Raw genomic sequence first — 26299 nt, 5'->3', positions numbered from 1 at the left:
ATGTCGAAAACGGATGAGCCAGAGTGAAGAACAGAGATGCACATGCAGTAATCAGAGCTGTTGACTGAAGTCAGTGAGATCCGTCATGACACACTCATTCATGGCAGCAGTTTCCTTGTTTGTCTATTTAACCAAGTTGGTTGTGTAGGAAGTAGATTTTGCACATTTGGTAATTATTCATCTACAGTAGTTATCCTTCTTCCATGTGAGACATCCTGCCTAATTTCTATAGTTTTATTATGTGCAGTGCTCCTGTGAAATATATACCCTGCTGTCCTGTCAGGCCTCGACATGAGATTAGGAGATTAATCAGACAAAGGCAGTAGTATTATAAATTATATGACACATGTAGAATGAGCAAAATCCTGAACTAGCTGCTGCACTTACATGATCTGGCAGGAACAAATATAATTAGGCTCATATTAAGTTTCAGGTCTTTTTAAATGTGACTTATCAAGATATTTCCATTATGTTACGTATTCATGACCAAGTCTGCCTCTTTTCCAGTCGCTCTATTTCTGATTCCAATAAATGCAGCCCAAAGCAGCGTGCAGTCGTGTTCTTTTATTCATACTTATGTAATTGATCTTTGGTGTGCCGGCGCCATCAAACACACATCCTATTCCATCTATATCATCCTCTGGACAAATACAATACACCTGCTCGGAAGAAGAGGTCGCAGACATATGAAGGAAAGAACAAGAAGGGGGAAAAAAAATACAGGAAAAAAAAGCACAACTGCATTGGTAATGGAAACACAGAGGAGGCTGAGCAGTCCTTCCCAGCAGCGAGGAAACTGATTATGTGACAGGTGGCAAGGCCTTGACACAAAGCTTATATTTGATTCCATCATGTTGCTGCGATGTCCTCCCTCTGCTGCAATGCAATCATACTTTTCTCTTTCTTCTCAGTGTAACTGGAGGACTTTAGGCTTCATGGAGATTCGGCATTCAGAAGTGAGATGGGAGAAAGAGAGAGATGGTTCTGAAATTCAAACTCTAAAACAAAGGAGGAGGAGATGGTGGCAGAAATAGCGCTCCGTGTTATTTCAACTGTCTGGTCAGATATGCTTTTTAAAAAGTTGTAGCTTTGGACAGATGGTTTCTCATACCTGGCAAAATATTGAATGTCATGCAGGGAGGATTATATTCATACTGAGAGCATTGGACAGTTTGAGTTTTTTTTTTAATTTATTTATTTTAATCTGTCCTGTCCAGCATGGAAGCAGCAGAATGGGAGTCTGGCTGCTGTTATGTGCTCGACTGATGTGCTTTTCCAAGAGGAGCTTAAAAGTATAAAGCTCCTCTTGTTAACATGCCTTATTTTATTTATTTTATTTTATTTATTTTATTTTATTTTATTTTATTTTATTTTGAGGACTAATATTGCTGAACCTGACAGGGGGACAGAAAGTGAAAGAACAAAAAGGGAAAGAAACAAGTGAACAGACAAGCCAACAACAACAAAAGGGGGTGAAAAGAAGGAAGACAGTGCAAGGACACGACAATCTAAGAACAGTCTGAGTTAGATGTAGAGTGTTTCTTGATTCAGCAGGTCACACTAAAGGCATGTTTCCATTCATATTACCATGTTTGTTGATATATATGGTTTAACAGTTCTGTTGTTCAAACATTTCAACATCAGAAAGTTGCAGAGTTGCTGTCACGTTTGAAATCCCATCATGAACACAATGCAGAGCTGTGGATAAAGAATACCACACACTTTATATAATTCACAGACAAATTCATGAGATATCAAGTAAACATAACATTTTTTCTGTCATTGTCACATAATAAGTTATGTGTCATGGCACTTCATATGTTTAATATCTTATATGTACAAGTATTTGGATAAAAACTGCAATTTTGCAGGTTTTCTTTCATATTTGAACTCAAATTTTACTCTTCTGCAATAAGATTGTCATGTCATGGTATTAATCAATCTCTGTTATTTACTTAAGGAATGAAATGAGTAGAGTAAAAACCATATATGACTGACATCAAGATGACATTGTGTACAGGGATTATACAGATCAGCACAAGACACACACCCCTACACACACCATGCTCACATAAAGCCCTCGTCCTTGCATGCTGCAGATTTTTGATATGTTGCCTCCAGCTAAGTTCGGGAGAAGCAACGTTCACCATATCTTGAGAATTAGTCTGTTTGAATTTGTGAGGATTCCAGAACTGTGCTGGTCCGTGTGTGCCACTGCCAACTCGCAGTACACACATTCCCGTGTTATCTTACACACGGGAAGTTCTTGAGGTTCAAAGGAAGGCGGGGTGGGGGATTCGTGGCTGGTTCTGTGTGCTGTACGACTCTCCAGGCTGTTCCTGTCAGTTTACAGTCAAACATCTGAGAAGGGCAGCTTCCATCTTCTCACCCTCTGATTCCGAAGCCAAATACAGGCAGAGGCAAGATAATATCACTGATGGAAAATGTTCTCAACAACACAAATTCAGAGTAAAATCAATTTAATTAGGTGCATATTCTCTGTTAACATTAAATTACATTGAGGCATATACTAATTTCATTGTGAACTACTGTGTGCTCAAATCTATTATATGTTACTCTGTGGTATGACACATTGATACAGGGGGCCAATTCCCCCTTCTCATTATGAGTTAAGAGTGCTAACTGTCAAATCATCCTGGCCCCATCATTTTATTAAAACTGATTTATTTGATTGTTTTTAGTAAGTGCTGTAAAAAATCTAACTACTTCACCAACACCAACTTCAAGCTTGGTTCTCTTGGACTTGATTTTCTCAGCCTAAAGTTCATCATCATAACATTTTCAGTGTTCCAAAGCCTCACAAACCTCAACTGGAGTCAATGGATTTGACACATTTCACAAAAGACTCACAACTCAGACCAGTTGTTGTCAATCCAAAAAGAAAAGAAGAAAAAAAAAAATAACAACAGCCAAAGACAGAAACCAGATAAAGAGCAAAACGGTAGCGAATTTCACAAGGTGTCCAGACTTGACTTGACTAGGAAAAGTCAGCCATGAGAGGAACAAACAAGCCGCAGACCGGGTGGATCAGAGACGAGGCGACAACTGACAAGACAGAACACACTGCTTCTGTACACAGAGAGCTGATGCGCAGATGGACACGGTGATGGTGTGGGAGCTTGTAGACACATCAAGAGCAGGTTGAAAAGGACACCAGGAAAAACAGGGGAGTTTTAGTATACACAACAAATACACCAGCTGCACCGCATCGAAACACCTGACAAAACTTAGGAAAAATGAAAAAGAGATAAAAATTAGTCTGAGTTGGACGGTAAAATATTCACATGAGCCAATTTAAGAATAAAAGACATGAGCCAGATTTAAAAAAAAAAAAAAAACTATCACAAAACAAAAAAAATAAATAATGGATTCATAGTCTAATTGACAAGTTAACATTTCTGTTTTTAATGACGTATGCTCGGGGCACGGAGAGGAAGAGGCTCGGTCTGTTGAGCGCCTACAAACAGACCGAGCCTAAACGGTCATCAAACCAAACTGCCCACGTACACACACACACACACACACACACACACACACACACACACACACACCACATATAATATATATATATATATATATATATATATATATATATATTATATATATATATAAATGGTATATGTATATATATGTATCTATGTACTGTATTAGTGCTGTCAATTTAATCGCGATTAATCCATTGAGGTCAGCCAATGGGGTCAAAGAAAAGAACTAGAGCAGGGGTCGGCAATTAGCGGCCCGCGGGCCAAATGTGGCCCCGCCGACCGTCCAATTCTGGCCGCGAGAGGATTCCAACCACGCTCGCGAGAACAAACGCCCTCGAGCGGACGCATGCACCCCTGTTGGAGTGCGATATCTGTCTTGGTGTTGCAATAGACAATCTTCGAAGGATGTGTTGTTTAGGTTGTGGTTTCCGGTTTGTCACTGAAAAATAAAGAGGGAGTGGCACCTCATCTGGTGAACAGAGAGCACAAGTGAGTGCGCTGCACCGAGCTCACCGTGTGTTTATTCTCCAGTAATTTGAGTGTAACGGTGGTGTTTCCACCGGACGCGACGCGAATTTTTGGGCGATGAGATCACATACAAAGTCACTGTAATGACGCGATTGTTTCTCAACCTTGAGCGGCGGGCGACGGACGGCGAGCGACGATGCGACAAGCGGCCGGCGGCGAGCGTTTCCAGGGAAAAATCCGCGCGCCCGTCGACTTGCACTGTCACTCGCTGCCCCGCCCGCCACCCGCCGCTCCATTGCTCGTCGCTCGAGTTGAAATAATTGAACTTTTCAAGCGAATTCGCGCCAGGACAGCCTATCAGCGTGGAGGTCTTCACGGACGTGCTGATACAGAACAGTTGGCATGATGCCAAGGCAAGCGTCTTGCGGTGAGCGGCGTGCACAATCTCACTTGTTCACCGCTTCTGGTGGAAACCAGGCGTCAGCCTGAAGCAGCACTGGAACCGGCAGTCCGGGCGCAGCTCCTGCAGAAGATGGTGGAACTCACTGAGCTCAGACCGCCTCCGGAGGGCAGCATGATCCAGAAGCGATGCCGGGGCCTCGCTACAGCTGGAGCTGACTTCCAAATACAGAGCAGCGATGGCGGTGGGCGGAGCCATCTCAATCTCAATCTTTATTTGTAAAAGCACTTCTCATATTCATAAAAGTGCTGAACAGTAGAAACAGTCATAAAAACAAAAACAAGAACAAAACCCGCACCATTGATCATTAATGCTCGCGGGCACGCACACACTCATACACATACACACACAGACAGCCGGGTGCACACAGGACTGTGGGACAAACAGAAGAATCCTGTTCACAGCAGCAGTGGACGGATTCTTGTGCAGGAGACGGTGATGAGGAGCTGTGATGTTTCTGCAGGATGTTTGTGTTGCATATTTGTTCCAAGCGTGACGCGTCACGGGAATGAATCACACACCAGCGATAAAACTCGTGCATGTAGCGTGGCACAGTGTCATTTGTCGCGCGAATGCAATCGCGTTAACCGCGTCCGGTGGACCCCTCCCCCCCAGCTTTCCAGTCCGCGGATGGACGCGCGCATGAGCCGGAGACCCCTTGGCCCGCGATTGAAGTGCCCCCAAAAAAAGTGGCCCGCCGCCAAATCTAATTGCCGACCCCTGCCCTAAAGACTGGCACACATGACAAGATTATTCAAACAGTAATCGATTAATCACACTTGAAGATCTTCTGATCTTATAGTGTGTGGTGTGCACTGCAGTGCACATGCACTCACCGATTCTTCAGCAGAGCCTCAGCTTCGTCATGCTCAGCATTCCAAATCTCTGAATGGGTTTCCTTCATTGAACTCTCAGATGTCCTCATGTTTTCATTCATCTGCACTATTAACAAGTAGCGAGGATGCTCATTACTTCCATTAATTCGTTGAGTTATTCATTCATGTCAGCTCAAATTGTGACAGTATTTCTCTTTCTATTTCTCAGACACTGGGCAGAAGAAGACTGAGACAGTTTCAAGTAAGCCACAACAGGAAAATAGTCAAGTAATTGTTTTCTGCCACATTTGTTCTAATGTTATGGCCGATTGAGGCACAGAATGCCAGTGTCTACGAGTAAATCTCCATGTGTATGGTTATATTTAGATGTATTACAATTTCTCAAAGGTGACAAACGATATATACATTTGGAGCGAACTTGTCCTTGTCATACATGTAAAGCTTGGGGGTTAAAGAGCTGCTAACAAAGAAAAGTGAATATGGGTGAAACAGCAAGGCAACGACCCATCTGCATGTCTGTAACCTCCACTTGACTGAGTGCCTTGCCCTCCTTCCTCACATCCTGACGTTTTGTTGTTCACCACTCAGAAACTCTGAAAATAACCCAATGGAAGGTTATTATGTGACAAGGTGACCATGTGACAAACACACTGACCATATGGCTGTCACTGGAAGAGCTGCAATAACTCTGGCAAGAGCACCAACGAGAAACAGCTGGTCATTCTGCGAGAAATAACAGCCAGGCAGGCATATAGTTTGGAGGGAGAGTGCTTCACATACAACTTCTGGGACAATACTTGCTGAGTTATGCGTTTATACTGTATATATATATATTACACTGAGAAACTCCACAAAGTTTCAGACACTGACTTTGGGTGTGCTGTTACATTTTCAGTTGAAGTGGATGGATGAAAAGGCCAGGATCCACTTCCATGATAATCTGTCATTGCATAATAATGTTCCTATAACTTTAATAGGAGGCTTATCAAAGGATTTACAGTGATGCTACGTTACGTTAGCTTACCGTGTTGAAGATTGACTATTGACTCCATCACAAAGTTTACTGTTTTCTCATCATGTCTGGATCAAGCGGTGCAGCAGGAGGCTTATCTTCCTCCTTTAATAAATCCAGCAAAATTATGGTCTGATAAAGCCGTAGCTTCAGAAGCAAAGAAATTCTGTGAACTAATAACGGTGCCGAGCCCTTAATGCAGGCTTACTGATTTATAAAAAAAATACTGGCTTTGTTATATGTAATACAAGCCAGAAGACTTATTCTGATTGCTTTACTGAGGAGCATGGAAACAAGACACCTTATCCTGCTGCTTAGTGTTGCCCTCGTGTTCAGTGAGTAGATCTGTGGGATTGAACTGATTTCATTGGGAGAAAGAAACTTTTCTGAGTGATCATAACAAATGAAAAGCCAATGAAATTAAAAGCAGTCAGTTGTCATGACTCAAATTGAATACTATGAGAAAACAGTCGCTTGTGAAGTGAATGCTTGAAAACACCAAAGTGACAGGATACCAGGAAACTTTAGCTGTGTAGGCTTTTGTTTGGCATCATATAAAAAGTCATGATAGGAGCATGTAGATTGGAGGCTTTAACATCCCTCTGAGTGCTGAGCTCCCAATTAGCTTGACCTTTTCTGTACTCAGAGCTGGGGCTGCACAATTAATCGAATTTTGATCATGATCACGAATTTTGGCTGCTGCGATTAAATTTAGATGATCGTCGCCATTTTTAAATTGAAAAAACGGGCTCTGTTGCGTGTCAAATCAAGCACTTTTTTAATCCAACAATCAGCCACCACCAGGGGGCGACCGAGGTTAGGGCCTCATCATTACGCCGCCTAAACAGCAAGCGAGTGAACCCCGCAGACAGTACAATGTGGAGAGCAGCAGGCAGAGACAGTGCTGAGGCATCTGGAGGCGAGGAGCTGCTAGCGCCTCCTAAAGGAGCATCATCTACTGCAGCGGTCGGCAACTGGCAGCCTGATGCCACTTTTGGCCCGCGAACAACAACATCTGGCCCGCCAGATGATTTTGAGAATCTGAGGCACCTGCTTCACGGAGGCAGTAACATCGTCCATATCACCTGTCAGTATCCAGCTCCTCTAACCTCCTTTATACCTGTGGAACACCTGAAACCCTTGCGTCAGTGAACAACCTGAGCCATGTAGCTCCTGCTGCCTTCAGGGACACTCCGTAAAAGTAGCTGCTGATGGACGCCACTGCGGTGTCTCAGTCAGCTGTTAGCTTAGCTGTTAGCCACCGATGAACTAGCTGGCTTTGAACGATTCCTTCATGCTCAAACATCAGTCGATGGAACGCATCTCAACTTCTGTACCGGTGGAAAGAAGATGTAAACGCTGAGCGTCTGGGACGGAACGGGAAAAGTTGTTATTGACGGACAGTTCAGTGTCTGAGCGGCGTAGCGGCGGCTTGGAGAGAACGAGGGAATCATTGTTCTGGTAGGTTTCATTTCTGGGTTTAGCGTGACTGTTTACTGTTCTCTTGTTGTTTTATCTTCATCTTGTTGTTCAGTGATCATCTGTTGCTCTCAGGAGTTAGAATGCAGCAAGTGACGGTCGCTCAGCTGTGAGGCGTTCAGGTTCCAAAGTCATAATCCGGCTCTTTTCAGAACAGAGGTCTGGTCAAACATTTGTAAAAACTCACAGTCGGCGCGTCTATATGTTGGTTTCTAAGGGAAAGCGATCGTTCACAACATTGACATGGTTCTAAATAGTTGTTTAGATTCTAATTAAAACATCTTCAATTATGTGCGCATGCACACCAGACTTCGCTGAAGTGCTGAAGACACACATCTTCAATTCGACACTTGTTTGTTTAAAAAAAAGTGCAATAAAAAGGTATGTTTTACATAACATAATGAATAATCGTGATGAATAATCGTGATTACAATATTGACAAAAATAATCGTGATTATCATTTTGGCCATAATCATGCAGCCCTACTCAGAGCACATTTTTAATGAAAAACAATTATGGTTTAACAACTGGGAAATATTTACATACACATTAAAAATTGCTCTGACAACGGCATGTGAAAGTTCCTCTTGTCTGGCACGAATATGGGAGTACGGGAGGCATGATGGCCCCTGTTTGGAGGAGTTCTTAACAGCGCGAACTGTACCAGTGATTTTCTCTGACAGTCTCTGTTGTATTTGTGGTGGGAAACAAGTGAGCACTTTGCTGCTTACAAATTTACATGAGGAAACGATGTCTGTTGCTGTGCTCATGCCGGCCAACAGACATTATCTGCTGCAGCTGCTTCAAACATCACATTTAGAGGTTGTCATTGAGTGAGTCATGAAAATGAATGACATATTTGATTTAGGTGTTACCTAAAAAAATACTGAAAACAATGCAATGAAAACAATGCATGCCACAGAAATCCGCTAAATATGTATATATGTTTGAGGCAATATTGACATAAATTGTTGCAATCACTGATCAGTCTCTCTCTCACACACGCACGCACGCTCACGCACACGCACACACACACACACACACACACACACACACACACACACACACACACACACACACACACACACACACACACACACACACACACACACACACACACACACACACACACACACACACACCTCTGGTGACAAAACAGCAGAATGGGTAGTCCTGATGGGATTAGGGTTGGGTCTGGTCTGGTCCGCTCTTGGTCTTGCTTGGCTTTGGGTGGTCTTGGCCTCAGCACTCACTTTACATATCATACTGAGATTAACCTTGTTGCTCAAAGTTTCAGGAAATTATATGAAACGAGGAGGAAGAGAGAAGAGCGGTGCAGCAGTTTTTCAACCCAGGAGCCCCCCTGACTGCACCCACGGGCAAAATATTACAGGGAGAGAAGGTGTATCTCTATTTATGGGTATTTATTTGTGAGTATGATAAATAAATTTGGCTGAGAAAATTAAAAGTGCGTATGTGGATTTTCATCTTGTGTTTGTGTGAGCAAGGGAGTTCATTTGTAATCCCACATCTGTATGATGTGACTCGTACTATCCAGGTACATTTTGTGGCTCTTGTTCTCTCACTGGTTGGCCACCATTTGTTTATGGATATTAAGTTTATCAGTTTCTATTTTAAATGGGATAAATGCTCCACTCGGCAAACTGAATCATGAAATGAGCTGAAAGCACTCCTGACCCGAAGGGCCAAATTCCCATATTCCACCTATATTCTATAGGATTATTTAAATTTTTTGAATGCTTTGAAATTTTCGTAAAAATATTGCACATTGATAAATAATAAGGAAAAAAAAACTGTACAATATCAATAACAACACCTATTCCTTGAATGAGGTGCAAACAAACAAAACAAGGGACAACAGTTTAAGTAGTGTATCCTATCCTTTACGATATCGACAACCCAGCTCTAATTAAGGCAAGTGGAGTTACTTATAGGGTTTCTCTTACTCTGTTAGGGCATTTCAGATTTATTTTTTCCCAGAAAAAATCACATGAAATAACTTTGACAGAAGGACTGACTTTAAACCTGCTCCGCACAGCGAATACGTCATTCTAACGTGCATGATTTGGATGCTGGTTTTTGTTCAGGCCGAGCACTTTTGAAGCAAAGTGATTCTGATGCGCATAAACATGCCATTATTCTATGTCAGACCCAGACGTGCTGCTCATGGCTGAATGATCTGCTTCATAAACATGACGTAACTACAACAAACAAATCACTCTGCAGAGTCATGATACTTTCAGGACGAGCGTCTCTGACAGTGATGAAATAGTTGAACAGAGCCGCTGCTGCATGGTTCCAGTCACAGATTACCAGACAAGATGTGCAACAGATTGTACAAGATATTATAGCTGCTCTATAAATTCCATCAGATACAATACAAGGTCCATGAAACTATATTTTCAGTCGCTGTCAGAAGCTTCTTCTGTCAGTCTTCACAACAGAGTGGCTGTGATGGAGGTGATAGAGCACTTCAGAAGAGTGATGGCAGCAGGAGAAATAGTGGATGAACTTGCACATGTGACGCTCATTAAATGTCGGTCACATTTTATGAAGTTTTGTTTATTTTGAATGTATTATTTCTGTAGATTTGTGAATGTAATCCGAAATGATTAATTGTTGCTTCCTCTAAGAGCAAAGAAAATTCTTGTCATGTGAGGCAATTACATTTATGAGACACTTATTCAGTGCCACCAGTAGGAGGCAGTGGCGCCTTGCTTCTCCGTGTAAACGGAAGTATCAACTTCCTCATTCTGCTGAAGAAGCCAGACTGCACCAGAAGCATCGGTCGTCTGTCTCATCTTTTCTTCCTGTTTTACAGGTTAGTAGAGTGTGAATATATTCATAAAACTTACTCAAACTTGTGATTAAATGTTTGAAGAAGATGATCATTTGAGTTTGTTCATGTTTTCAGTAGATTTGACCGTGTTTTTTTGAATGAATGGGAAACGTGTTTCCTCCGTGCGTCACATGTGGCAGAATATGTTGTAGTTTTTTCTTTGTGACCAGAATTCTGTATTAATTTATGGCTCCAGCACATTTTGTTTTAGGTTAAATATCATTCTTATGGATTTGTATATTGTTGATTGTGTAAATAAGTTATGAGTTACAGTAATATCTTTGCATGATTGTTTGAAATGGTTAAAAATGGATCAATTTTGTCTTCAGCTCATACAGTCATCCCAAGATTTAAGAGTAATACACTCATGTCATTAATTTCAACTTAAAAGTAAGGTTAAATAAGTTACATTTCATTGATTTAGATTTGATTTGAGTGATAAAACAGTTAATCTGAGTGAAAAGGAACATTAATTCGGTACTATACTGGATGTAAGCTCATACTTTGTGGTAAAATGATATTGTGTTGTTTCATTGAGAAAATAGAATTGAATTGTGACTGTTTAAGATCAATTGTGATTTTGTTTTTGATATGATGTTGAAAATATGGGAATATGGAAAAGAAAGAAAATATTATGGGAATTGTAAATAAATTCTGCTGAAGAAGCCAGACTGCACCAGAAGCATCGGTCGTCTGTCTCATCTTTTCATCCTGTTTTACAGGATTTCTTATCTGTTAATGGGTTCTCAATCTGAGACCTGTTACACACATCATCCCTCGATTGCAGCCCGTAATTACAAGCACACTATTAAACCTGATAAAACCATCCAATAACCCCGAACTGATAAAAACAATGCATGTGAGCAACAATGTAACATTTTAAGGGCAGCTGAAACAGATCCACTTGAACGCAACCTGCTCAGAAGTCTCCATTCAGCTTTATAAAGCACATCACAGTGAAAATCACATAACCCACTATAAATCGATATTGAAAATCCATGTAATTAACAACAACATAAGTGTACATTAACACAATGGTTCCCACCTCAATGGCTTTGAGGTTTTAGATTTGAAATCATAGCTCAATAAAAGTCACTCCAGTTCAGTTCCTACATGAGCAACAAGCAACACTAAACTGGTCTCAATATTTATGCCATGACATTTGCTGAAGCTGTAACCCTTGACGTTGAACAGCCACCGCAGCCCAACCCATCAATGAGAAAGGGAACATTTCATCAACAGTTTTACCTGAATGTCGAGATCCACCGATAGAAGAGGTCCAAGGTGGCACCGATCAGACGGCAGCATCATGAAAGGAAAAACAAAAAAGACACAAAGGAAAAACAATTAGCATGTACCCACCAAAAAATAAGATAATAAATCATCCCTTTGTCCATAACATTTTAATTCAGGGACCACATACAGGCCAGTTTCATCTCCAGTGTCCCAGACCAAAACGTTTACTCACCATAAAGCCAATTCTAGAGCTACTTTCAAGTACAAAATGCAGCATGCCTAAAAGCTTCTTCTAAAGTTGTTGTATTATGCTGTTTTTACAAACTAACCCCTGACAGTGTAACTGTGAGGCTGTTTGTAGGTAGATTTCATGGCAGTATCACTGATATCTCAGCTTAGTTCTCAGGGTTGTGTCTGCTACAAAATCTGAATTTGCTTGGTGGCTTGACAGGCCAGATGGAGCCTCTTTCCAGACAGTTTGGCCCACGGGCCTTATGTTTGACAGCTATACTCTGTCCATGCACATTCTCTACACTGCCTTCGCTCACTGTCTGCTTGAGTAATGCATGAATGCAGTGGCTGGAGAAACTTCCAGTTGACAATGGTTAAATGTCGGAACAGGTCACCTGCCTATCAAAGACAATCACACACACACACACACACACACACACACACACACACACACACACACACACACACACACACACACACACACACACACACAGGGCAATTAAAAGTGAAAAAAAATGGATTGTTAGTGGAATAACTCTGTTCCTCTTCTCCTATTGCTTCAGATATAATTCTGATAAATATTCCTGAAACTGTAAAACGAGGAAATAAGTGACAAGGCAACATGCAGAAGCACAAATGAAAGGCCCGAGCAAGGAATCCAAACTCCACGCTGTGAGGAGGTTGCTCTAAATGTGTCTGAATGATTATATGAGACGAGGATAAATGTATGAAAAAACAAGTTGATGGGGCCAGAGAAGCTGGTGCCCCTCCTGTCCAGACAGTCCTGCTGCTGAAAGCTCTTTGTCTCCTCTGTTTCAGACTAATTAGCTGATTTCTCCTTTAGGAGCGGAGTCTGACAGGGTTTGGTCCATGCCAGAGCGAGATAGCGCGTTTGGCAGCTCAGTCTGGCACGGTGGCCGGGTGGAGGCTGGCCTGTGGTCAGACCTGGGATGAGGCGAGAAGGGCCTTGGTTTTTGAAAAGGGCTTTGGTTTTTTATGGGCAGATAAAGTCTGAACATCTTCATGCTCCGTGACGACAGGGGAATACAGAACTAATTATTTTGGGCAGACTTGCAGAAAAAAAATGATCATTCAAATCTGAGGAGAAGGAGAGCGTGTAAAAAAAGGTCAGCGAGATGAGCTGAATTGTAGCCAGTTTTGTCAATGAGTTTATTAACAGCTGCCTGCGTGTGTGTGTGTGTGTGTGTGTGTGTGTGTGTGTGTGTGGAGGATGAGTAATGTAAGTCGGGCTCTACACTGGATTGCCTCCATCTCTCATGAGGGGTGAAAAACAACAGAAAAACACAAACTGCTTCTTTCCAAGTGAAGGGGAATGCAAACTCCAGAGACTGAATGACTTTGTGGGGAAGTGGAAAAGAGAGGGAAAAACGTGGAAGGAGGAGAAGAAAGACTAAAACAAAGAGGGGAGAGCCTTTGTATTAAAACCCAGTGGTAGCTTTGCAGTCATTGAATTTATTTATTTTTTAACTTGTCAGGCACATACAGTACAGAAAAGACAGCGCAGAACTGTAAACAGCCACTGGCAGTGTAGCATGAATAGCAAACATTTCTACTTTGAGACCTGTCGAGAGCTGAGGAGCTACTCACTGCCTGAAAGCCTTTAATTCCTCCTCTTGACTTCACATCATAGCAGGTGGTCGTCTGTGTGTGCAGCGTCTGATATCGGCACATGAGCGTGTTGATGAATCTCTGTAGTGAATAGAGTTTATGTTTCTCCGAGGCTCAGACTAACTATCAGTTGTAAAGTCACAAATAAGCAGTTGTGTTTCTTTATTCTTTTTTCTTCTCTCCAGCAATCTTAGCATCTGATGTCCAAAAGTTGTAATATAAAAGGAAAAAGGAGATGCATCAGACAGGCTCAATCCCAGCATGCAAACAAACACAGTGAGAAATAGCTTTTCGCATGTCCTCCACAAGCCGGGTCAGAGGTTGCACATGTGCCATCCTCACTACGAAAACAACACAATGTGATTAACAGTGGGTGCTCTCTCTCTCTCTCTCTCTCTCTCTCTCTCTCTCTCTCTCGCTCTCTGTGTGTCTGCTGGGACAGCGCAGCGTGGCAGCTCTCCTGCTGTTTGGCTCTAATCTGTTTTTTATCTCTCTGAGCTGTGTTTCTCTGTCTATCCTCTGGTTTAAGTCCCTGTTTCCCCGCCACGTCCTCTATCCATCCTCAACTCCCTTCTCTGGTCTTTTGTATTTTACATTCCAAACGTCACCGATAGTGAATGTCCGACATTTCCTCCCAGGATCTTTGATACGGCCCTCGTTCCACCCCCTCCTTCAGTGTGCCATTTCTTAGTGAAAGCAACAACTATATTCAATTAAAGCGTGGTTAAAAACAAACAAAGCCTGAAAGGAATGACCTCTGTCTCTTCATCCTCCCCTCTGGCTTCCACCTTTTCTCTCCACCCCACTTTTCATATGACATATACCCCTTTCCCACTGCAACTAGCGGGTCGACCCGTGTCTTCGACCCGCAAACGATCGCTTTCCCACTGCCATGAGGAGCCGATAGTTAGCGGGTTTAAACGGGTTTTTGGGCCAGTGGGAAAAGGGTATTAGGTGGATAGAGAAATCTTAAATGACTGCAGACAGTTGCAGTTCCAGGTCACTTTATCAGGTGTAGAACGATAGATTTTTGAGCAGACTGAGTAAAACTGGTGAATGAAGTCCAAAAGCTTGCCAACTCGACTCATCACTCCCCTCCCCACCAAAAAAAAGAGTGAGAAATAAAAGAGCAGCTGGTAGAAGGAACAAGAAGAAAAAGGCAATAAGAGGAAAAAGAAATTGTCCTCGGGATAAATTGCCTGGCAATGTCAAAAAATAAAAAGAAATCCCTTCATTTCAGCAACTCGATTAAAGATAATAGACCATCTGTGCACACCGTGGAAGAGGAAAAAAAGGTAATGAAAAGACGTGGGAATATAAAATGTACGCTGAAGGTAGTTTATATTTATTAAGTGGTTGCATTAAATCCCCCCCCCCCAAAAAAAAAATATCTCAGAAAATGAGACAGTTGAGCTTTAACACCTTTGTGAAACGAATCATTGGGTTATCGCCTCTTCTGTAGGACAAAAGTTGGATGTCAGTTTGTTTGTGTGGTCGACTGTTCGCTCAGTCCGATTGAGAGGCAGGAGATCCTGCCAGTGATGGGATGATGGGACACAGAACAGCAGCTAACCTCAACAGCCCCGCCCACTCCACATTTGAAATGTGGAGATAGGGTTGGTCTGGTGACAGGGCAATACAAAGTTCGTGCAGGGGGTGTCGGTTACTCCTTTGACTGACAGCGCACTTCAACCAATCACTGCTTCAAAACAAATACGTCATCAGAATACGTTAGCTTCTCTACACACACAGACATGTAAAAATGTCCTTTCCTGTTAGGAACTTACGAAGGGCAGACTCTTGCTCTTGCTTGATTGTTGTAATACTTGGTATTTTGGCTATAACTTTACTTATTGCAGCTTTCAGATGATGGTTAAAGGTGCATTAAGGAGTTTTTCAACTTTAAAAATACTTATTTTCCAACATAAATATGTTACAGATATTCAATGTGTAGAATGTGCCCTGATATATTCATTGTAAGTAATATTCATTGTAAATAATGCTAACAAATTGTCACTTTAAAGTTGCAGTGCTGGTCCGGCACCAGATTTTTTTGGGGGAGAATTTGAGATGATGTGACGTATTGTGCGCTTCCGCTCGCCTGATTTCCTTAAGTTTTGTTTTGTCCGTCATTACTCCGCCAGATGCTTAGCGAGCAGCAACTGAGCAGTATTGAGGATGGATCTTCCAGAAAGTTAGAAATAAACGGCTTCTAGCACTGCCACAACTCCAGCACAGACTCCACCAGGCAAAAGAAACTTAAATTTTACTCGAGCGCTATTTAAAGAGCGAGGAAGGAGTTCCCCTCTTCCATGCACGTGCATGGACGCAAGCCACAGGCATGAGCGTTTCACTAAGCTGCATTACGCCCAAGGCCTGCAGGGGCCGTCATTTCGCTTAAAACTTGCAAACTCCTTAATGCACCTTTAAAGTTTATCTTGGTAATCTCTGCTATGTCTGTTTTGGAAGAAGCTATGCACAGTCATGGTGTGACTTCTGGTTTTGCCACTGGAATTCACCAAAAAAATTTGAAAACAAAAAGCGGCAACGCTGATTGGCTCGTCCGTCACATTCTTTTTGTATTGCTCTGTCCCCAGACCCCAGCTCCAAAATCCAAATGTGGAGTGAGCGGGGCTGGTTTACAAGGATAGACAGAAGCAGCATGAACAAAAAATAAGAAATAATTAAGAAATAAAGCCTCCCGGATTGTCTTCCGATATCGACCATCATCGTTACATTCAAACACATACATGGAAATTTGACTCAATTTATTGTCCGTGTACTCATGTGGTGCTTAACTGACTACTACGGCAGTGGTGAACATGTTCAGTCGCTCAAGAAGTTCCACTTTGAGAGATGTTTTCAAAAAGTTGCATTTTCAGCAGCTCTGAGCACCGCTGCTGTATCAGTGGACATCAAGTTCTGCGTTTTCACACCTTGAGTCCTCGTCAGTTCATCTCATTAGCTTTAAAGTCTGGTCTAATTACCAGCTGAAGTCTGCTTTTTGTCCTGTTTTTGTTTTTTGGTTTTTCTGTTTGTTATTCCCTTCACTTTCTGTTTGGATTCCAGTGTTGGCATGTAATTTTGCTTTAGTTGTGAGGTTTTTAAGATCTCTATGTAAACTGCATTTTGTTTCTCCATCCTTGTTTGTGTCTACATTTGATTCCATCGTCCCTGTACCTTGACAGTAACGGCCAATCCTCATTTCCCTGCACTCTGTGAGACGCTCCTTAACATCGTCTGCTTGTGGTTCCTGCTCGTCTTTAATTATGATGCATTTGACAGGTTTAAGCAGCAAAGCTAATAAACCTGAGCAGTGTTTCACACTAACATCTGTCCCATTATGTGGAGGCACACACACACACATGCACACACACACGCACACACACACGCACACACACACACACACACACACACACACACACACACACACACACACACACACACACACACACACACACACACACACACATATTTGTTCCAAGTATGTGTGTGCTGTCTCGATGAGTGTCAGGATTCATGGCTGATGGTGGCTGCTCATCATAATTTGTCAGATAAAAAACTCATCGAAATTAAAACAGATAGTCAGGATCGGTATTAATAAACTTGGGGAAAACACACACAAATACACACTCCACACATGGGTCTGGATCTTTAGAAACAGGGTGCCATGCTTTCATCACTCAATCTTAATTTAATCCTGTCAGAAATTTGAAATGCCCCCATTTCATCAAAACATATTAAATGTCAATTGAGAGTCAGTTTTCATAATTATATCCGATTGTTCATATGCATATCAAGATCTAAGGAGCATATTTGAATGTAAGCTGCCATCAGACTGACAGGATTAAAAATAGATTTTAAATATGACAGTGCTTCAGGATGAAATAATGAACTCAATTTGTCAGACAATAGGCAGATCAGTCTGTGTTGCATAAATATAATTTGACATGAGAATCTATCACAATGTTCATGGATAAATAAAGGCTTTGGATTAGCATTTTCAGTTAACAAATGCAGCGATAAATCACATTCAGACACAAGGCAAATCACAGGGCTTTACATGGAAATGAAAAAAAAATACATTGAAACATAAAATAATCTTAAGTGATGAAATTGATGAAATATATGAGAACAAATTCAGAAAGGCATAATAAGTAAAGTAAAAACTTGACCAACCTAAAGGTAATAAATTAAGTAAAATTTACTATTTCATAGAAAACCTGAGCAAATAATGTTTTAAGTCCTGATTAAAAGAAAGTGTGTGTCAGCAGTGATCCAATGTTCAGGAAGTTTACTTCACAGGTGAGGAGTGTGAGAGCTTCACCTTATTTCTTCTGAACTTGGATGCACCACGTGTATGGATGGGTGAGTACCATTTCATTACTTATCCTTCACTCTTTGCAACATTTCTCGTGCATTACAATGACACCAAAAGCAGCGGCCGTGGTGGATTTTCATGCAAGGCCATAAGTGTAGGGACACGGCATACAGATAAGTGTCTTCTAAGCGCTGTGTGGCTGCTCTCCAAAGGACTCGGTATCTGCCGTTTCCATCAACTTCCTGATAGGCCAAGTGTCAGTCACAACATGATGGAGATACAGCTGTGAAAGCAGCCCACTCATATCAATGACTTGTGTTTGCCTGGAACTGACTCTATAAAAAAGACAGTGTGGGGAGGTTATAGATCTGTTTACCAAAGCTGAACTGCCACATCATGAAAGTATTGTTATGAGCCGTGTGGAAAATGATGAAGAATGTCAACAATGAGAGCAGAGCAACAAGCTAAGCCATTCTCCAGATCTCTCAGGGCTGAACAAGTCAGCATGTTGAGTGGCGGCGCTCCGCTCCACTTGAACAGTCAGTGTCCCTCAGAAAGTTCCATTTGGAGGTTTGGTGGAATGCAAGAGGTCTTATTCGAGAGCAACAGGAATGCAGACACTTCACAGTCATTTCAACCAGCAGCCAGCAGACAAACACTCATCACAAGGCCTCTCAACCTCACTCCGACAAAGGTCCAGTTCTGCAGCAGTGAACAATCTGAGGGGGTAAAATTACCAGGAGCATTGGGAGTGGGATCACAACATGACTCCCTGCTTAATGCAAATGACCATGAAATCACTGACACACTGGGGAACTGGGACAAGCCTCCAAAACATGGGTTGAAAACAAACGTCTTTTCCGTGCCAGTTGAGACTAATTCCTTACCACTACTACAAAACGGTCTAAATTTAATAAATTGGCAGCATTTTTTGTAAAACCTCTGCATCCTGTTGCAGTTTCTAATGATATTCAGTTATTTATTGCAACACCAAAACACAGATCATGTTTTTTTTTGTTTTTTTTTTACTTTGGAATCAGCAGAAAAACTGAATTCACTGCTTTTTTTTCACATTTTGCAAAACTAACTGACTATAATTTTGATTAATAATTTCATGGAGTTTAACAACTTGTCTGTTTCAAAATTGTCACTTTCAAAGCTTAGAAATCTTGTTCATTCGAACAAGTTTTTTTTTTTTCCTTTAAATCATGTTATTAATCCATGAGGTTATTTTTGTTTTTCAGTTAAGATAAAAATCTGAAGAAAAAGAACAAAGACTGGATCAAGCATTTTTATGTTATATGTTATATTCAGGGGTGCACATAATATTTTTGTCATGTTCTCAGGGAAGAACCTTGGGTTGTTGCTTGGTCCTCACATTTTTAAATAATTTTTTTTTCCCACGCCCACCTACAGAAAGAACAAAACAGAGGGATGCGTGGACAATGTTACATAACCTGCTTGAATTTCAACTGAAAATGAAGAGAAGCAGTGAAACAGAATGTCTGAAACCTCGTAACTTTCACAAAATATAATGGTGTTTAAAGCTCTGAAAAATAAAAGTGCTCGTACAGTATCTGCTTTTAATCACTTAAACCAGCAGTTTTCAAAGTGTGAGGCGCGTTTCCCCTGGGGGGCGCCAAAGGGCTTCAGGGGAGGCGGAGCTTTTTGTCCCTGTGCGGCTGCTGTACCGCCTGTGCGGGAGTGTAGACTAAACAGAGCAGTCCGAAATATTATGCGTGTCATTTTCTCACAACAGCAGAACATTACACCTGAACAGAAAGCTCTGACTGAGCACTGCTCCCCCCCAGGTCCGACAGTACAGGAGAGCACTGGCCTATCCAACACACACATGCGCACCTTGCTATCCTTAAATCCTGGTATGCAAATGAGCGTTAAAATGTTTCAACCGCTTATGTGCACCCCTGGTTATATTAAATTTACAACCAAATCAGAAAAAAACAAAAATTTGTGTTTGCGGTCAATACTGATACAGTTTGTGTGCATTATCTTGTCTGCAAACCTCTTTTTTTCCACTCAGTCATTGTGAATAAAATCTTTCCAGTACTGGCATGTGTGTGAGAGTAAAGTCGACTGATCAAGACAAAACAAGAGCAGACCATTGTATTTTGATGAGCAGTCAGAGGTAAGAGTTTATTCTAGTTGTCTCTGTAAAAACAAGGACATTGATTGGTCATTCAGAATAGGAAATCATACAACTACAGCCACATTATCGAGACATCAAAAGAGTTTCTTTTGATAAACCAAGATGGAATTTAAAAAAAAAAAAAAAAAAAGCTGAACTGTTCAAATGGCTGTTTTGTGACATATTAAAACACAGACTGATTCTTTTCACATCAGTCATCAAGAGAGAGCCTCAACACAATGGGTCAAAATTCAATTTCACTTTTTGAAAAGATCTTCACACAGAAAAACATTGAAGTGTTTGAATGAGCTGCGAGCTGGTGAATAGTAAATGGACTTTAGTCGTCTCAGTGGCAGTCATGACTTGCTTTCGCGATCACACACCTTTTGATTGGTTTATATGGGACTTTTAAGTTTCTCTTTATGTTGAATAAAAGATACTTTCACTTTAAAATGACAATGTAGACTCCAAATTCCGAACGAAGCCTTTACTCCAAATTAAACTTAATTATAAAAAAAATGGCTGGTTTATTCTCATTCTGAAATTTGACATTCTGTGCTCATTCCCTTGTGATGACACAATATTCCAAGTCTTCAACTTGTTTGGAGATGATTTATTTAGCCTTAGAAGAAATGGAAACAATGAAAAGAACAGATGGAGAAGGGCACTGAAATGCCGATTTTTTTAAAGCTGCGGCATCAAAGTCAATAGAGAACGAAAGGCACCGGGCTTTGTTTACGTCTGGCAGACGTCAGCCTTTTGTCCAATCAGAACACTTAAAAACTACACTAATTACACATTAAAAACACCATGTAACTGTGGCCATTGTCGAGCTCTGCCATGTCATGTTCACACAAGCAATATTGGATTTAGCATCTGTGTGTGTATTCATGGCTGAATAAATTCTAATCCTCATTCATCAAAGTGCAACCATATAACACTTCATTTATCTGCCGAATGACTCACGAATGACATAATATGTGATTAGCTGTTTTATCAAACGAAGAAGAAGCAGACACACTGCTGCACTAACACAGGAAATGATCTTTCACCACTTAGAAAACTGGCTTTATTTTAGAGTGACAAGGGGGCAACGTTTCTCTGAATTGTTCAATCAGCACAGTTGTGTCTGTTACCACCCAGTTCGATAACATGGTGTTTTCACATGATTTCACTCATCATGTTCAATGGCATACCAGTTATAATGAACAGAGAGGGCAGAATAATAGGCTTCATAGTGAGAGAACTACCAGCCAAAGTCTGAAACCATGCATCATACAGAGGAATTCATGAATGTCTAAATGAATCTTCTTTGCTCTCCACAGTTTGAGATTACTTCAAATCTGCCTGTCGCAAAATGAAGTCTACAAGATAAAAAACATTCTGTTATGACTGACACAGTGAAAGCAAACATTCAAGCGTTACTTGCCAACGCCAGACTTCATTCTGAAATTTTCTCCATTCAGTTATACAGCTGTTATATCTGTGTGGGAAGAATCCACAAGTTGGACAACTCAAACTCGTACTTTGAAAACAGTGGCTTTTTCTGCCTGGATTAGTTTCTTGTCAATGTCATGCTGTTTATATGTGAGTATTGTCACACTTCCAAAAGACCAGGATGCATATGTCCTGTTTGCAAATCATTTTGAGGTACAAAATGGAAAACTAAACTTGTGTTTTGGGAACCACTGAAAACTGAACTTTTCAAAAATGCTCCAACTGTTTCCATTAGAAAACAGAATTCTAAAGCTTAAAACAACAACTTCTCCACACAACCTCATCACTTTGTACTGTAAAGTCTTGGCAGTGTTCATGAGTCAGCCCAACACATCTGATGCCAGTCAGAGAGGCAGCGGATTTGAAGGAGAAACTAGAAAAAAGCCTTGGGAGGGATGGAGAAAATCTAATCTTATCTCAGCTGCTGATCTGTATCTCAGAGCACAAGAGGAAAAGATAAGGATATAATTTAGCTGCACCAAAGTTCACATAATGACAGCAGCAAACTGTGGGCAAGTTGATGAATCTCAATTATCTGAAGCGAGTTTGATAAATGAGCAATTTCATAAATTTTCAAACCCACTGCACAGGCAAAATGGCAGACAAAGCATTCATTTCACACTTCATACACCGTGTATTCTTTTATCGCTTTCAAGAAATGGTTCATCGGCTGCAGACAGAGCCGTTCTGCTGGTAGAGATACTTTTTTTTTATCTGCTAGTCAAAATACTTTGAAGCTATTCATTAAGTCCATGTATTCAATGTGTGCTGGATTCAATTTGTCACAGTGGTGCACTTTCAATGTGTGTTTTTCAATCGTAGAGCAAGGGGATGAGAAAAGGCAAAAAGTCATCCTTGCATTATGTAAGATTAACTATATATTGTTAGGCTAATCAAAAGTGGCACCACTTCATTAGCACGTGAGGAGTGTTTCTGTGTAAAACCCCAGCTCGGACAGAACATTTCTCCTCAGAGCGTTTCTGCTCAGGAACAAAGATTTCACTCCTGCACTTTGAACAAGGACTTTCATTCTGCTGCAAGAGCTGCTTTTAATGCCAAGGATGATTGAGGATCTATAAGAGTTGATGACATTCACCTACAACCTGCACTTTCAATAGTCCACACCCACCTGGCCTGCCTGGTGGTGGAGAGCCAGTGTTCGGCCACTCGCAGCACATAAAAGCCCAGTCTCCAATTTGCATTTAGAGAGCATTGTGACTGATTTCTTTTGGAGGATGGAAGAAGCAAAACAACAAAAAAAAAAAAAAAAAAAAAAAAAAAAAAAAAGCCACAAAGTCATTTTACCTCGAGGAACTCTGTCACTGAGCGCCTCCCTTCCCCCCAGCGGAGCGAGAGTCGACCCTGAGGATTTCACCATGGTGACGAGACGTTTGGCCCTGGACAACTAAACCCATGTCAAGCCTGTCAACAGCCCTGATGTGGAGAAATCTGCTTTCACCTCACATACACTCCAAGATAATTACACATCATTAACAAAGCAGAGGGCTTTAAACGTGTCGAAACGAAAAGAGGTTGCCATCAAAAGAGGTAGAGAGTGGAGATAAAGGTTAAGGGGGGTCACAGAAGATAAGCACACGGCGGTAACTTTGCACTTGGTGATGCAGGAAAAACTTTTTCCTCAGAAGGATTCAGGCGTCTTTTGAATTTGGCATGATCCCAACCTTTAAGTGACAATTACCAAAAAGTACATCGGCCCCTTCAAGTAACCAACGTCTGGACTTTAATTTAGATTCAGCTGAAGCATGAAATTGCAAGACAAGGTTAAAGTAGATAATAAAAGAGGCATTTCGCCTCACTCAAAATTGCTAAAGACTTCATAGTGAGCAGACATTGTCCGTATGGGTTGTAATCACAATTTTCTAGTGATGCTGGCAGCATGTCAGCTTGTACCTATGCAACACAGACTGTAAAGAAAGGTGAACAGTGTGTTCAAGCCATAGATGTCAAACATAAGGCCCGTGGACTAGAGGTGTCCCCGACTAAGAATTTCCATAGTCGAATCTGATTCGTCCGATCCTGCCAATAGTCGACTGATAGTCGAATCTATCATCTTGTTTGGCGGAGCGGGGGGAGCCACGGGGGCCGCGGAGCATGCCTACACAGGGCGTCGGAGCAGCGCAGCACAGTGCAGAGCGGTGCTCACAAGGTACACGGAGCGTCGGCGCGCCTATGCCTACAGCCAGCCCTGATTGCACTAAGAATAATAAAAAAAAAAAATAAATAAATAAATTTAAAAAAAAGCAGTGCAGCCAGGTAAAACAACACTTATTTTTTTCCCTACACACTGAAACACAGACTGGAACAAAGTGTCGGTGACTCTAAACATCAAACAAATGAAGTATAGTTCAAATGACCAGAACCAAACCCACTTCTAACAAACGGGCTAAAGCATGTCATTTATTTATATCTAAAATCTCTGCAGATAAGCTCACATTTTTTGGCTAAACAATTTCTCACATTATCTGCTCAAATTAAATGAAATAGGCTTAATTGCACTGTGTCGGTCCGTTTCGCAGCGCAACATCCATGCAAAAACAAACACTAAATTAAATAGAATTAGCCTTTTAGATAAATAAAAATAATAATATAATAATAACCTAAAATATTACAATTAAACAAAATAAAAGTCAGCATTAAAAATGAGAATTGAGTAACAGAACCGTCTTTTATTAGCCCAATGATCTGGCTACTTACCCGTTTAAGGTGGAAAGCCATGTTGTTGTGAAGTGATATGAAAGGACACAATCTGCATTTGACTTTTTTTGGATCATTTTTGACTTGGTCTGAAGTTCTGTTTTTTTTCTTGACATTTTGAGCCTTTTAAAGTTCAGCCAAATCACCACTGAGATGCTGCTCTGTGACGGAGCTCTGCGCAAAATCGGATTGTGCCACTCACCATGGTGGTTCATTCACAAACAGTAAATAGATAGAGTATTGAATAAAAGTACAAGTTAAGTAAATTTTTCCACAGTGTATTTGATAGGCTAACATGTATATCAAATAGGCTTTATATCATGTTTATTTGGAAAAAACAAGCAATTCTATGTAAAATCAGTCATTCAGCAACCCCATACAGCTGTGATGGAATGGCCCTCGTTTAATAACCACATTTTTTCGATGCTTCGACTGCGTGATTGGTAGTCGGATCAGGCCCCTTCGAACGAATCATTGAATCGTCGACTATCTGAGGACAACCCTACCGTGGACCAAAACTCATGGTTCCTGTTCAGCAAGCCAAAAATCAAAGACATCAACATTGAATAAATGCAGAGGTACAACCCCCAGGGCTCAGTCACAAGATTCACAGTCTGGATTAATGTTCCACATTCACACCTGAAAGTCAACATAGTGTTCTTGGATTGTGTGGAGAAAAAAAAAAAAAAAAAAAAAAACCAACAACAAAAAAAACAGCAACAACAACTCAGAAAACACAGAGCAATAGGGAAAACATCATGTAAACACCAAGAAGAAAGTACCTTTGATTGAGACCCCCTTGATGTGAGGTGACACTACCAAACAACTTAATGTGAGTTCTCCATCCATCCATCCATCCATCCATCCATCCATCCATCCATCCATCCATCCAGCCATTTTCAACCACTCATCCGAGACCGGGTCGCGGGGGAGCAGTCTCAGCAGAGATGCTCAGACTTTCCTGTCCCCAGACACTTCCTTCAGCTCTTTGGGGAGGATCCCAAGGTGTTCCCAGGCCAGTCAGGAGACATAGTCTCTCCAGCGTGTCCTGGGTCTTCCCCGGGGTCTCCTCCCAGTGGGACATGCCCAGAACACCTCCCCAGGGAGGCGTCCAGGAGGCATCCTAAACAGATGCCCGAGCCACCTCAGCTGGTTCCTCTCGATGTGGAGGAGTAGCGGCTCTACTCCGAGCTCCTCCCTGGTGACTGAGCTCCTCACCCTATCTCTAAGGGAGTGCCCAGCCACCCTATGGAGGAAGCCCATTTCAGCCGCTTGTATCCGGGATCTTGTCCTTTCGGTCATGACCCAAAGCTCATGACCATAGGTGAGGGTGGGAACGTAGATTGACCGGTAAATCGAGAGCTTCGCCTTTCGGCTCAGCTCCTTCTTCACCACAACAGACGGGTACATCAATCGCATCACTGCAGTTGCTGCACCGATCCGCCTGTCAATCTCACGTTCCATCCGTTCCCCACTCGTGAACAAGACCCCAAGATACTTAAACTCCTCCACTTGGGCCAGAGTCTCTCCACCGACCTGGAGGGGGCAGGCCACCCTTTTCCTTTTTTCATTTGGAGGTGCTGATCCTCATCCCTGTCGCTTCACACTCCGCTGCGAACCGCCCCAGTGCATGCTGTAGGTCCGGGTTCGATGACGCCAACAGGACAACATCATCTGCAAAAAGCAGAGATGAAATCCTGCGGCCCCCTAACCGGACCCCCTCCGGCCCCTGGCTGCACCTAGAAATTCTGTCCATGAAGATTATAAACAGAATCGGTGACAAAGGGCAGCCCTGCCGGAGTCCAACATGCCCCGGGAATAGGTCCAACTGACTGCCGGCAATGCGGACCAGACTCCTACTCCGGTCATACAGAGACCGGACGGCCCTTAACAATAGGCCCCA

Source organism: Salarias fasciatus, chromosome 14, assembly GCF_902148845.1.
Source record: "Salarias fasciatus chromosome 14, fSalaFa1.1, whole genome shotgun sequence".
NCBI lineage: Eukaryota > Metazoa > Chordata > Actinopteri > Blenniiformes > Blenniidae > Salarias > Salarias fasciatus.
Note: the sequence above shows the minus strand (reverse complement) of the source record.